Below are 14,032 nucleotides of genomic sequence, written 5' to 3'. Positions count from 1 at the left end.
CAGATAGTGGTGTGAGTGGGCTTCATATCTAAAAATATATATTGGGTATACTGTAAATACTCTATATTGTGGGAAGTTGCTAGAGCCCAACACCAAGGTGCAGGTGAACAAGTGAGTGTAAAGGGAAATAGTGCGTGAGGAGGAAAGAGCAGATCAGAGATAAAAAAGAAAAAAAGAAAACCATGAAACAGGTATGGATGACAAAAATAAGAGTGAGCCTCTGTGAGCATGAACAGGAAAAGAATAACCATGTAATTACCTGTTACTGATGTAGAAAAGTGATGTTGGGAGGAGCCCGTGGGGCGTGCCGAGTGTATTTAACATCCTCACTCTGTGCCAGCCAGTCCTCATGGCAGCACCTTTTTGTGCACACTGCACACTACTTGGAATTTACCTTTCACTACTTGGAATTCACAGTTTTGAAATGACTTTTAACTAGGCGATCCTTAAGAGAAGGTGCCTGTTTATAAGTATAGGGTTTGATATGTTTACTAATAGTGCAATCAGCTGTTGGAAGTGGCCAAAATTTGCTCAAAACATTTCTTATTTGTAGGTGTTGTCAAGAGTATTGGGTTATTACTCTCACCTTATTGGTTTTTGGATTTGCTAGAAAAAATTAGAGAATTCCTTTCTTGTTTATAAGCTTTGTTATATGCATTTTTTAAGCAGTTATGACTGTATCCCCCTTTTTTTAATCTAGTACATAGTTCCTTTGCCGCTTTTTGAAAATCACTATCTTGGATTTCTCCTTAGTTGCACATATTGACTATAAGGTATACTTTTAAGTAATGGTTTCGGGTGTGAGCAGGGCTGGTGAAAGGATTTTTGACACCCTAGACGAAACCTAATTTTGCTGCCCCCCTTGGCTCCACACCCTTTTCCCTGCCAATATATACCCCACCTTTTTAATGAAGCACCCATCAAATGCAGCCTCACCAGTGCCCATCAGTGCAGCCTACCAGCGCCCATCAATGAAGGTTTGCTTGCTTCCATTCATTCGGGAGTCGGGACACAGACACAGTCGTCTGTTGTCGCTGTGCGTCTGCCACTTTGGGCAAACTGAGTGGCAGCTGCCTGCTAATACTTAGTTGATGCAGAGAGAAGAGTGTAGGAACACCAGTGGCCGGGCGCCCTAGGCAGCAGTGCGCCCTAGGCAGCTACCTAGTTTGCCTAGTGGTAGCACCAGCCCTGGGTGTAAGCTAGTAGCAGAATCCTGTTTCCTGCAGATGGTTTTCTATACAATGAGGAGCATAATAATCCTTCATTAATTGAAATTTCTACATCCAAAAAATTAATTTTGTGCTGACCACATTCCCTAGTAAATTTCAGATTGTAATCATTTTTAGAAATGAGATCCATGAATTGAAAACGTTCATCCTTTGTTCCAGACCAAAATAATAGGACTTCATCATAATATCAATACCAATAAATGATGTGCAAAAGAACATCTAACAAGTCCTCACATGCAAATAGTTCCCTCTCCCACCCCTCCAGGTACAGGTTGAGCAATTCCACAATAAATTGGTTGTAGCTCTGAGCTGATTGTCCTCTTTCTTTTAAATGGTTTTCTATAGTTTCTATCTCTTTCATATGTGGAATAATATTATATAGACTCTCTATGTCAATGGCCACTAGCCATGTATTTTTTGGAAGATACAAACTGTCAATAGTTTTAAGGAGATCAATAGTATCTTTTATCTACGAGAATAAAGAGGTCACATGTGGATGTAAGTAACTATCCACAGGAGAACTCGCATTTTCAGTTAGACTTATGCTGGCCATACACTATACAGAAAATCGGCCGAACCCATTTTCGAAAAACGAACGTTCGACCGTGACCGCAAACGATCGTGCCATCATATAATGTCCGATAATCTGTTCAGTGGACATGAATAAATAATTTTGTGTTCGTTTTTTTACATATACCTAGTGCAAGCAGTTCGGACGGGAAACACATTAACCTTGCAATTTATCGTACGTTCGGCAGAAATTTTCCAAACATGCCGTTCGTTTTTTTTCCACAAAAACGTCACAAACGATTATCGATTTGTACCCACTAACTTGCCGAAAAACGAACGAAGTGTCCATACGAACGATTTTTCGGCCGATTTTTCGTATAGTGTATGGCCAGCATAAGGCTCGATTCACACCTATGCATGTTGCTTTTGAGCGTTTTTGGAGGTTTTTTTTTCATGCTTGCCGCGTTTTTGAGCCGCGTTTTTGCCGCGTTTTAGCGGCGTTTTTGCCGCGTTTTTGCCGCGATTTGCGTTTTGCGTTTTTTTTTTTTTTTTTTTTTTTTCATTTTTTTTTACAGTCTTACAAAAAAATTACAAAAAAAAAAAAATAAAAAAAAAAAAAAACGGCAAAAACGCACCAAAAACGCACCAAAAACGCATCCAAAACGCTGCAAAAAAGGTGCACTTGCGTTTTTGATGCTTGTCCATTGAAAACCATTACATGCAAAACGCTGCATTTTGCATGAGAAAAAGTCCCCGACCCTTTCCAAAAACGCGGAGATACAAAAAAGCATTGATGTGAACATGTTCCATAGGAACCCATGTTAAAAAATTCCCGTGCATTTCTGCAAAATGCAAAATGCATCAAAAAACGCGCTAGTGTGAATGGGGCCTAAGGCTGGGTTCACACCTATGCAAATTAGATGCGGGTTTCCCCGCATTCCAATCTGTATAGCAGGATAATATGACCGGCTCTCTATGGAGCCAGTTCACATGTCTCTGGGGCAGCTGCGGAGCGCACTGCACGGAAACGCTGTGCGTCTTTGCCTCCGTTTCAGGACCAAATTCAGGCAAAGATTCTGCTCTGATTCGTGCCTGAGAACAGGGACGGACAGCATTGTTGTGCGACCCACGGCTGGTTTAGGTGTGAACCGAGCCTTAAACAGCTAGATATAATCAATCGGTGGACGAGGCGGATGTGTCATTGATTTGTGTATTTTGGGCAGGGTGTAAAACTTAGGAATTTTAGGTTCTTTAATGTTTAAATAATTCCAAATATCTTTATCAATAAGGCCTTTCTGGAAAACTCTCAAAATTATACAATGGTATTCATTACAAAAGTTCTCTATTACACTTTTAGAAATTGGTCGCTACCATTCTCTGTCTAAGATGTTTAGACACATTATTTCATATTGCTCAGTATTCACAACAACGAGGTTGCCTCCCTTGTCTGCAGGTTTTATAATGATTTGGGAATTGGTTTGAAGAGATTGTATAGCTTTTTTCTGTGTTTTAGATAAATTATTGGAACCTGTGTTGTCCAAACTCATTTTCTCAGTCACTCTCGTTGCCTGCTAAACAAAATCCCAAATATTGGAATTTGGGTCTGAAAGACATTGGTGGGGGAAAGGCAACACCAGAGACCCATATGCCAGGCCTGGGGGGAAGTGAAGCTAATTGAAAACTACAAGCCGACAGCCACAAAAGCTGGACTGTGAATGAGTGCGACGCCCAGGTGGGCTGAGCACCGCACGGGCATGCTTTTGAATTGTGGCAGCAGACACAGGGAGAAGATTCCTGGTCTGCTGTTACAAGAGCAGTGCAGGGTCTGGTACATTCATAGCATGTTACATAGGGTGTAACATGTTATTTTATGCTTAACCTTTAAATATGATAAAGTCACGTTTGGGTGGCTATAAAGGTGAAAAACTACTCGACGAGGATGGGATTCGAACCCACGCGTGCAGAGCACAATGGATTAGCAGTCCATCGCCTTAACCACTCGGCCACCTCGTCTTGTCCTGTTTAAGTTTAAGGTTGCTATAAATTGTATGTAGATTTTGTGTATGTAGTTATATTATAACATTCTAAGGTCCAAAATTAAGACCTAGAATTCCAGGACTTTACCTCCAACATGTGAATATCACCAATGAAGTCTTTAGTCTCCATCACCAGTGCCTCTCCTTTGCCTCCAAAGAGCACTAACTAATGTCCCCCCACTGGGGCATCTTTTACCAAAAAAATGTATATTATATTCTGTTTGTGTGCACTAAAATTCATTAAAGTATATTTTTTTCTTGAAAATATGAGTTTTAAAAATGCCTACGCAAATATTGTGCAATAAAAAAAATTGCAACTCCCACCATTTTATTTTTCAGGGTCTCTGCTTTCAAAAAATGAATATAATATTTTGATTTCCTAGCAAAAAAAATGTAGATTTTTACATATATGTGAGAGGTGTCAGAATTGGCCAGGTAGTCAAGTAGTTAAGCTCCATAAAAAGCTACACAGGTTTTTTTCGGGCCCATTCACACCACGTGCCATTACCTGCATTTTTCCTCATGGGTAAACTCAGGTAACTGCAATGACACACCAAAACACTAGCAGTATGATAAGAGCAGAAAAGTTGGCCATAACCAGCTCCCAGTGTCGAGCACCACTTGTAACAATCACACGTACCTTCCAATGTACTTAAAGGGTAACTCCACTTTCGTGGGAAATAAAAATTAGCAAATAAAAAAAAAAAAAAAAATTATATATATATTCACAACTGTATGAGATTATATATATATATATATATATATATATATATATATATATATAATCTCATACAGTTGTGACACAAGTCATATTGTAAATGAATGTTATTAAAAATTACCTTTCCTTTTCAATCTGCAGTGTTGTAATTTTCTGTAAAATGAAATATGGCTACCTGGAGGCGTTCTGTACACAGATAGTGTACAGAACACCCCCCCCCCCCCGGTACATCATTTCCTGCTTTTGTGATTGGCTTACTGATTTTCCCAGAAGTCTGTACTAAGGTACAAATCAGATTTTGAGCATCCCCTGCAACACTAATGTCGTTTTTGGTGAGATACTCTCAAAGAGAAATCACATCTAAAGGGATGCAGACCCTGCCACTTTCCTCATTAGTGCCCTGCAGGTGCAGCAGCTGATTGATTATAAAACCACTACCATACAGATTCACTCTACACATGGACACAGACAAGCAGCTATTCCTTCAGAATAACAAAAGGTAGGAATCTGCAACAACGTTTGTTAAAATCCCTGCAATGTACATAGAGGGGAATGTTTTTTTTCCTCAACAAAAGTGGAGTTACTCTTTAAAAAATGTCAAATCAATGTAGCTTCAACACATATTATAGATACAGTTAATAATCCGATATATAATTAAAATGAATTATACAGGTATATTTAATACATTACAGGTATTTTGAATGCATTACAGTACCTAGTAAAGTAAATTGAAATTTGCCTACTTAAAGTGGTTCTAAAAATAAAAATTTTATTTTACCTTGCATTAAAGTGGTTAAATGGCAGAAGGTTTTTTGCCTTAATGCTTTCTAATGAAACGTGATAATCTATGGACTTGAAAATTCAATATTTCCTTGCACTCTTTGAGCCAAAAAGAGGAGGATTGGGGCAGCCCTGTACAAAACCAGAGCAGGTAAGTATTACCTTTGTTATTAAAAAAAAAAAAAAAAAATAACTGCATTTACAATCACTTTAAAGGTTAAAAAAAGTTTTACCACTTGTCCCTCCCCCTAAATGCTTGCCTGAGTCCTCTATCGATCCAGTGCTGTGCCCAGCTGCACCTCTTCTCTATCTGCTCTCACAGGACAGTCTGAGAGCAGCAGGAGCCATTGGCTGTCCACCAAAACCTGTGTGAAGGGAGCAGAGGACATGGCCAACCCATGCAGTGTGTGTCTATGAACGCACACAGCCCGGCTTAGGAGCTCGCCCGCATGTCTTGCTATGGGGGTACATGCAGGAGAGGACAGCACCAGAGAGAGACTCCAGAAGAGGAGGTTAGGGGCCAGTCTGCACAATAGCATTGCACAGAGCAGGTGAGTATACACCCTTTTTTATTTTAACAAATTAAAAATTGTGGGTTTACAACCACTTTAATGCATATTTTGATGACACAGTATGCATACCTAATCATTTGTTCAATTGTTCTTCACTAGGAAATATGTATTTTCAAGTCCATAGATTATCACATTTTATTAGGTGTGGAGATAAATAGTTTAAAATACTACAAATAAAATGGAGATGCCGGGGATTGAACCCGGGGCCTCACACATGCGAAGCGTGCGCTCTACCACTGAGCTACATCCCCTGATTGAAAGATCTTGCCATTAAGTAGCAAAACTCTGACGTATGTATGCTAAAAGAAGCAATAGAGTATTATATGTTATATGTATAAAATGGCAAAGATTAAAAAAATATATATGACAATACATTTAATATTTAGAATGTAAATATTGAAGATAAACACTGGGTGGCAGCATTAGCTAAAGAGAAAATAAAGGTGTCTCTACATACATTTGCAGGGATGGTTTTCTACTAGATGGGCTACTCTCAGGCTGCATTCACATTTGCTTTTTGTAACAGTGCGCAGTATTGCTCCTCGTTTTTTGGGCTATAAGCATAGGTAGCCCATTGCTTTCAATGAGCTGTCCCCTGCACCACAAACGCGTCAAAGAAGCCTTGAAGAATGATTCAAATCTCTTGTCTATATTGTCTTTAAATACTGAAACCTTCACAGACTTAAAGCGACTACAAATACTGTAGCTGCAGACTTTTAATATTGGGCGATGTCGATACTCCAACTAATTTTTCAATTGGCTCTCGGGTGCTGCCGCCGCCATTCGTTGTAAGGTAAACCGGCAGTGAAGCCTTACGGCTTCACAACCGGTTCCCTACTGCGCATGCGCTGTGCTTTGTGAATGGCCCGACAGAAGGAGGAGGGGCTGACCTTCCGGGGTACCTCTTTGTGGCGAAATCTCCCAGAAGTGGGGACAGGTACCCGGTCCCCCCCCCCCGAAAGGTGCCAAATATGGCAGCGGAGGGTGGAGGAAGCAAACAAGCAAAGCCCAGCTTTAATAAAGCAGGCAAAAGCAGGGTCCACAGATGGTACCAACCATTTTTGCCAAATGCTTCTTTCACAGGATATTGCTGAGAAAAATGCTTAAAAGAGAAGCATAGCCTAAGCACATTTGGCTGTACTTCTCCTATGGATCGCAGGAGTGCAGTTTGTTTTGCACTTCTGTGACCTGCTTTCAGCAGTGATTGGGCTAAAGTCCGCTCTCTGCTGACGTCACGAAGGTCAGTCCAGGCACCGCGTCATCACGACAATAAAGTCTGGATCCACCAGGTGCCTGGACTGATATCTGCTTCATCCTCTCATCAAACCGATGAGAGACTGAGCTGGCCACCCCTCCACAGCTCAGCGCTCCAATGAGCCAGGATGGAGCAGAGCAGAGAGCTGTGACTGACAGTCTACAGCTCTCTACTCATGGAGCTCTGAAAACCGAGCGATCGGCGGTGTTGATCGCTCAGTTCTTAGTGCAGAGGCACCGGGGGGCAGATCCACCTAGGTAAGTATTAATCTGCAAAAAAAAAAAAATCCTTTATTTCTCTTTTGCATACATTTTCTCGGGGAGGCCAAGCCCCATATAAAACTTGTTCATCTGTAAAGGGCAAAGGAAACTTTTTTTGTGTCCTTTTTATTGCTCATACTGGTGACTTTAGGATGGATAGACGCCGGAGTCTCCAGACTAAGACAGGAGTGCACCTTGTCAACAAGAAAGAGGTGTTTTTGCAAGGAAAAAACAATGGCTGGACTAGCCTGTTACTTAGATTAATCCAAAGATTCAGAAGAAAGAGTACCCTCTTCTTCTTTTAAATCATATTCCTCCTTGTCTTCCTGCAGCAGGTCAGTGACCATGGCAGAGACCAAGAGGGAAAATTGAGGTGGGGCGTTTATGTCCCCTTTGTCCTGATGAATTCACTAAGTGGAAGAATGGGTTTGATAATGGAAAATTGTATCAAATACCGTAATTTTCCTTTCCTGATGCCAATACATTGTAGCATATGTATGATATAGCTCCGTCCCTATATCCACCCACTAGAGCTGCACAATTAATTGTTAAAAAATCGTGATCTCGATTCCCCTCCCCTGACGATCTCTCCTGCAGAGGTTGCCGATTCTTTCATACAAACAAGTAAAGAGACTTTATTTGCTCACTCAGCTGTCAAAAGAAAGCATCAGGGCATTCTGCCAAGTCTTTTAACTTGAAACATTGTAACTAAGCTTCCTTCTTAGATCAAAGGGATAGAACCTCTGTGTAAATAAATAATCCAGGCAGTCTGCAAAGTTTTCAACAACAGTGTAAATGCAGGAAGTTTAACCACTTAAAGTCTAAATCTTTTTTTGACACTTTTTTCTTAAGTTAAAATCTATATTTTTTGCTAGAAAATTACTTGGAACCCCCAAACATTATATATATTTTAGCAGAGACCTTAGGTAATAAAATGGTTATTGCTGCAATATTTTATGTCACACTGTATTTGCCCAGCTGTCTTTCAAACACTTCAATGAATTAAAAAAAACCCGAAGCAGTAAAGTTAGCCCAATATTTTTTGTTTTAATGTGAAAGATGATGTTACGCCGCGAGAATCGTGAGAAAATCGTGATCTATCTTCTAAGCAAAAAAAATCGTGATTCTCATTTTAGCCAGAATCGTGCAGCTCTACCACCCACAGGACCTGTTTAGCTCTATAAAAGTCTGACTGAGAGCTACTTCCCCCATACCCATATAAAGCACAAAGATCAGAGGGAGGGTTCGTATGCTGCCATGTATTGGTGTCAGGAAAGGAAAATTATAGTATTTGATACAATTTTCCATTTTCCTGACGCCAAACATAGCAGCATACATATGATACATAATGAGCTTTTGAGAGGGAGGGTTTAATGCTACAAACTTAGTCTTTATTTGACAATAGAAATAAAAGCTTGGATGTATTTCCTCCCAAACTCTACTGTAGTAAGAGCTGCTGGATCTACCCTGTAATGTTTTAAGAAGGTATGATGTTATGACCAGCTAGCCTCTTTGCAGACTGTCTCCAAGAAGACAACATCGCCCTGGTTAAGTGAGCTCTAACCACCTCTAGAAGATCCTTCCCAGCTCTATATGCCTGGTGAATATTTTTTAGTATCCAGGCCGAGATGGTTCTGGCCGAGGTCTCTTTCCCTTTAAATTTTCGTGCTGATGAAAAAGTCTGTCAGAACGTCTGAATGTAGAAGTAGCCTGGAGATAGGCTTTGAGGACTTTTGGAATGTCCAACTCGTGCAGATCAGCATAATGAACAGTCTTCTGTCGGAGTACAAGGAGGGTTTGCTAGAAAATTGAGGACTACTGCCAGGTTCCATTGAGGGAACCTATTTCTCTTGGGAAGGCGTAGTCTAAGTACCTCTCTCATGAAGTGCTCCACCAGCAGGTTTGCTGCCCATTTCTTTTGGGTAAAAGCCAAGATGTCTGAAATTTGCACCTTAAGCGAACTGAGCCCCAAATTCAATCCGGATTGCAGGAAAGACAGGATTTGAGATACAGTACATTTGGGTCACTAGGGTCAAACTGACGTCCAGCTGCAAAGCTCATTAACCTATTCCATATTCTGGAGTAGATGGCATTGGTTGACCCCTTTCTGGAACTCTGTAAAGTTCTCATACCCTCTGGAGAACATCCTAACTCTTGTAACCCCTGCCTTACAATCTCCAGGCCGCAAAGGCCAGTCCTGATGGTTGCAGATGTAGGGTATCTGCTTCAGACAGGAGATGAGGAGTCACTAGCAGAGGGATCAGTGTGCACACGCTGAGATACATTGCCAGAGAGATCCATGGTCTGTGAGGCCAGTAAGGAAATACTGTGATGAGTGTCAAATTCTGTCAACAATCTCCTCAGGAATTTCAGGATTAAAGAAATTGGAGGGAAGGCATAGGCCAGTTGCATCCATCCCCTCTGCTAATGGATGAGGGTAGCCTGAGAGGAACCAGCTCACCTTGTAGATGGTTGATGAGGCAAAAATATCCATCTTGCAGACACCCCCACTTGTGAATGATCTGTTTGAACACTTCGGGGAGAAGGGACCATTCGTTGGGGTCCATGAATTGTCTGGATAGGCGATCTGCTTCCAAGTTCTGACAGCCTGGAAGATATATGGCCCTCAAATCTGGGAGATATTGTTGTGCCAATGTCATGATTGGTTTCACCTCTCTCAAGAGGGATTGGCTGTGCGTCCCGCCTGTCGCTGTATGTAGGACACTGCTGCTGTGTTGTCCAGATGGAGCAGGACTGGGTGACCCTGTATGTGAGGCAGCAAGGTGGCCAACGCCATGAATGCTGCTTGAAGTTCCAGAATATTGGAAACTAGGCCCTGAGTGGGAAATTCCCCTCTGTCCTGGACCTTGAGTTGTTCGCAGGTGGCGCCCCACCCTGCTGCACTGGCATCTGTGGTAACAATGATCCATGGCTGCGGCCCTAATGGACTATACCGTTTAGCGTTTGTTTACCACCAGAGACTCTGGCGCCTCTGGCTGGTAATCCTGATTGGCTAGGCTAAATGAACTCTTCCACTGCATCAGGAAGCCTTGTTCGAAAACTCTGAGTTTCCAGTGAGCCCAGGTGATCTGAATACAAGAAGCCATCGTCCCAGGAGGACTCGTGCACTGGGATGCTGACATCACTGGTGCAGCCAATGCCTGTTGGAACTTCTCCCTGATTTTGGGGAGTTTCTGAGGTGGCAAAGAAACTGTGGACGCCTGAGTATTGAATTGGGCCCCAAGGTAGACCATATTCTGTGTAGGCTCCAGCTGGCTCTGGTAATGCCTGACCCTCAATGCAAATCTGAGGAACTGCTGGTATGACTGAAGGATTGGGACATGCTGATAGGCATATTGCAAGTCCACTGAAATCCTCCAGTCTTCTGGTTGAATAACCTGGATTATGGTATGGAGAGACTCCATCTTGAGTCTATCTGGATAAATTGATTCAGCCTCTTGAGGTAGTTCTGGAGGCTGCCGTTTGAACAGCCAATAATGGCCTTGTGCCACTGTGGACTCAATCCGCCGTTTTTTGGCAGTGGTCTTGCCATAACTGGGTCACTTTGAGCCACCTGGCTCCAACTGCCTCCTGGGCGGGCCTGGCGGTAAAAGGGCTTCTGGGTATCTTGGGGAGCTGCAGGGGTCTTAGCTCTCTGCGATCGTACGAAGGTTGACTGTGTACCCCTCCAACGCCTTCTGAAGTCCTTGGATGTGCGAAAGCCTCCAAAATCCCAATACCTGTTTGAGGCTCCTCTGGATGGTTGCCCGCTCTGGCGTCTGGACCTTCGATCTTGGGGCAGAAGACCTGATTTGACTCCCGTAATCCTGGAGATGGCAGTCTCCAGTTTTTGGCCAAACAGCGCCTTCCCATCAAAAGGCAGTTTACAGCAATTCTGCTTTGAGGAAGCGTCAGCCGCCCAGAGTTTTAGCCACAGTGCTCTTTTGGCTGTGACTGAGCTGAGCATGGCTCTGGAGGACCATCGAATGATGTCTATAGCTGCCTCACATGTGAAGTCCACCGAGAGTTTTATCTCATCAAGAGCCTTGATGATTTTTTTCTTTTGGCAGCTGGTTGTTGATCGCATACTGCAAGTTCTGCACCCACACTCTCATAGCACTTGCTACAGATGTTAACGCAACGGTGGGTTTACAAGCACCACCTGCCGTGAGGTAAAACTTTCTTAAGTCCATGTCAATGCCTCAATCAAGGATATCGTGAAAGGAGTCTTCCATTGGAAGTGTCACATTCTTTGCCAGTCTGGAGACTGCCGCATCCACCGTTGGTGGTTTAGATAAAGGAGTCGCATCCTCCTCCGTTAGTGGATACAACTTCTGCAACCTATTAGTTGAGGAGGATTTTCTCTCCCCCTTTTCTCCCCCTTTTCCCATTCCTCCTGAAACAGGCCTCTTATTTCTGTCATAAGAGGAAAGGTACTACCTGTTTCTTTAGGTTCCTCCTATGGAACCCAAAGGCTTGTTCACACTTCAACAGGATCTGCTATTGCACTGAAAAGCAATCTGTGCTTAGGTCACTTTGCAGAGGCATTTGATATTATCATGTAGAGGAGACAAGTGTTCCTGCTATGCAATTTTTAAAAAGCGATTTGTATGCAATGTTGCAACTCGCATGGGGGCGGCCCATTCACTTGGCTGCCCTACATGTGCAAAAAAGAAGCCCCTGCTCCCATTTAGGGGTGACCACAATTCGCACAATGTTTTTAAAGGCGCGTTCTCTCACGTGACAATCACAGCAGAATAGCATCGCATTTGGGGTGCCCTGAAATGATAAAGGCACCTAATGCGTGAGGTGCAGCGATTGTCACACAATTTAAAATCAGAGATTGTATGGTGTGTGATAATAGGTTTTCTCCTTCTTTGGAGAAGGTTCCGGATCCCCCCATTCCAGTGCAGCTTTTACTGCCTTAATGAATAGTGGTATTAGCGCAAAATCAAAGCCTGAACCTTCAGGATTCTCTGCCGGGGAGGAGGCGATATCTTCTCCCTCTGCCTGGAAGATTGGCTGTAATACTGGGTCTGGGGAATCAGCCTGTCTAATCTCCTGGGCTGGAGTCACCCATGAAGTGCCTGGTACATAACCAACATTTGCTTTTCGGGCGCTGAGCACTCGGAGGAGAAGCTGTGTGTGTTCTCTTAAGCATACATTTGCGCCCTTTTTACTGGGGTCTGCCAGGACTGGAGGAGTCACTTTCTGCCCTGGAAAAATCCTGACGATCCAGAGGGCCTCTGGACCTCCTAGAGCGGGAGTGTGAGCGGCCGGGACTGCAATAGCCAGGAAGACACGCTCGTCAGGGCAGAACGCACTCTTTTTCCCGCATCGTCTTACTTACCCAAAGTTGGCCCTTACCTGGTATTGTGGTGGTTTTGGTTATGTGGGGTCAGGCTCATGCTGGCGGAAGAACCGAAAGGTGCAAGTGGACTGCATGGCAACAGACAGAAATAAGGGAAGTGAGAGAGAGAAAAAAATATATACACCCCTTCTTTTATTTTTTTTAGGCAAAGAGTAAGAAATTTAAATAAAAGAAATCTGGACAACTCCCCCTTCTATCCCCATTACTAGGATAGCAAGACTTACCTGAGAAAAAAAAAAAAAAAAAAAGTCTGTCAGATTTTTATTGCTATTTGTGTCCCTGCTGGGTAAACTCACCCTCAATATGCCTTGCTGACCACTGTAACTGTGAATTAACCACTTCAGTACCCGCCCATAGTCATATGACGTCCACAGATGGGATCTCCCATCCTGGGTGGACGTCATATGACGTCCTGGGATTCCCGGCCGTCTAGGGGGCGCGCCAGGTGCGTGTGCCCGGCGGCCGCGATGTCCGCCGGGCACCCGCGATTGCCCGTTAACCGGGCCGGCATGTGGATCTGTGTGTGTAAACACACAGATCCACAGCCTGTCAGCTCTGAGGAGAGCGATCTGTGTTCCCAGAACGGAGGAACACTGATCGGTCTCCTCCCCTAGTGCGTCCCCTCCCCTTCAGTTAGAATCATTCCCTAGGAAACATACTTAACCCCTCCCCGCCCCCTAGTGGTTAACCCCTTCACTGCCTGTCACATTTACACAGTAATCAATGCAATTTTATAGCATTGATTGCTGTATAAATGTGATTGGTCCCAAAAATGTGTCAAAAGTGTCCGATGTGTCCGCCATAATGTCGCAGTCACCAAAAAAAAATCGCGATCGCAGCTAAAAAAATAAAAATTTTTTTTTTTTTAAAATGCCATAAATCTATCCTGTATTTTGTAGACGCTATAACTTTTGCGCAAACCAATCAACATACGCTTATTGCAATTTTTTTTACCAAAAATATGTAGAAGAATACATATCGGCCAAAACTGAGGAAAAAATGTGTTTTTAAAAAAAAAAATTGGGATATTTATTATAGCAAAAAGTTAAAAATATTGTGTTTTTTTTCAAAATTGTCGCTCTTCTTTTGTTTATAGCGCAAAAAATAAAAACCGCAGAGGCGATCAAATACCACCAGAAAAAAAGCTCTATTTGTGGTGAAAAAAGGACGTCAATTTTTTTTGGGTACAACGTCGCACGACCGCGCAATTGACGTTTAAAGTGCGACAGCGCTGAATAATAAAAATTGGCCTGGGAAGGAAGGGGGTGAAATTGCCCTGTATTGAACCGGTTAAAAATGAC

The 14,032-nt window shown here is 42.9% G+C and overlaps 2 non-coding genes across 2 annotated transcripts; both read right to left on the bottom strand.

Annotated features, from left to right (window-relative positions):
* Positions 1 to 3,670: 3,670 nt before the first annotated feature.
* On the bottom strand, positions 3,671 to 3,752 carry TRNAS-GCU (transfer RNA serine (anticodon GCU)). Its single transcript has one exon. It is a non-coding gene; the product is annotated as a tRNA-Ser (tRNA).
* A 2,272-nt stretch (positions 3,753 to 6,024) lies between these two features.
* On the bottom strand, positions 6,025 to 6,096 carry TRNAA-CGC (transfer RNA alanine (anticodon CGC)). Its single transcript has one exon. It is a non-coding gene; the product is annotated as a tRNA-Ala (tRNA).
* Between the last annotated feature and the right edge of the window lie 7,936 nt (positions 6,097 to 14,032).

This window comes from Aquarana catesbeiana, linkage group LG11, assembly GCF_042186555.1.
Source record: "Aquarana catesbeiana isolate 2022-GZ linkage group LG11, ASM4218655v1, whole genome shotgun sequence".
Classification (NCBI taxonomy): domain Eukaryota; kingdom Metazoa; phylum Chordata; class Amphibia; order Anura; family Ranidae; genus Aquarana; species Aquarana catesbeiana.
Note: the sequence above shows the minus strand (reverse complement) of the source record. Positions and strands in the feature narration are given on the sequence as shown.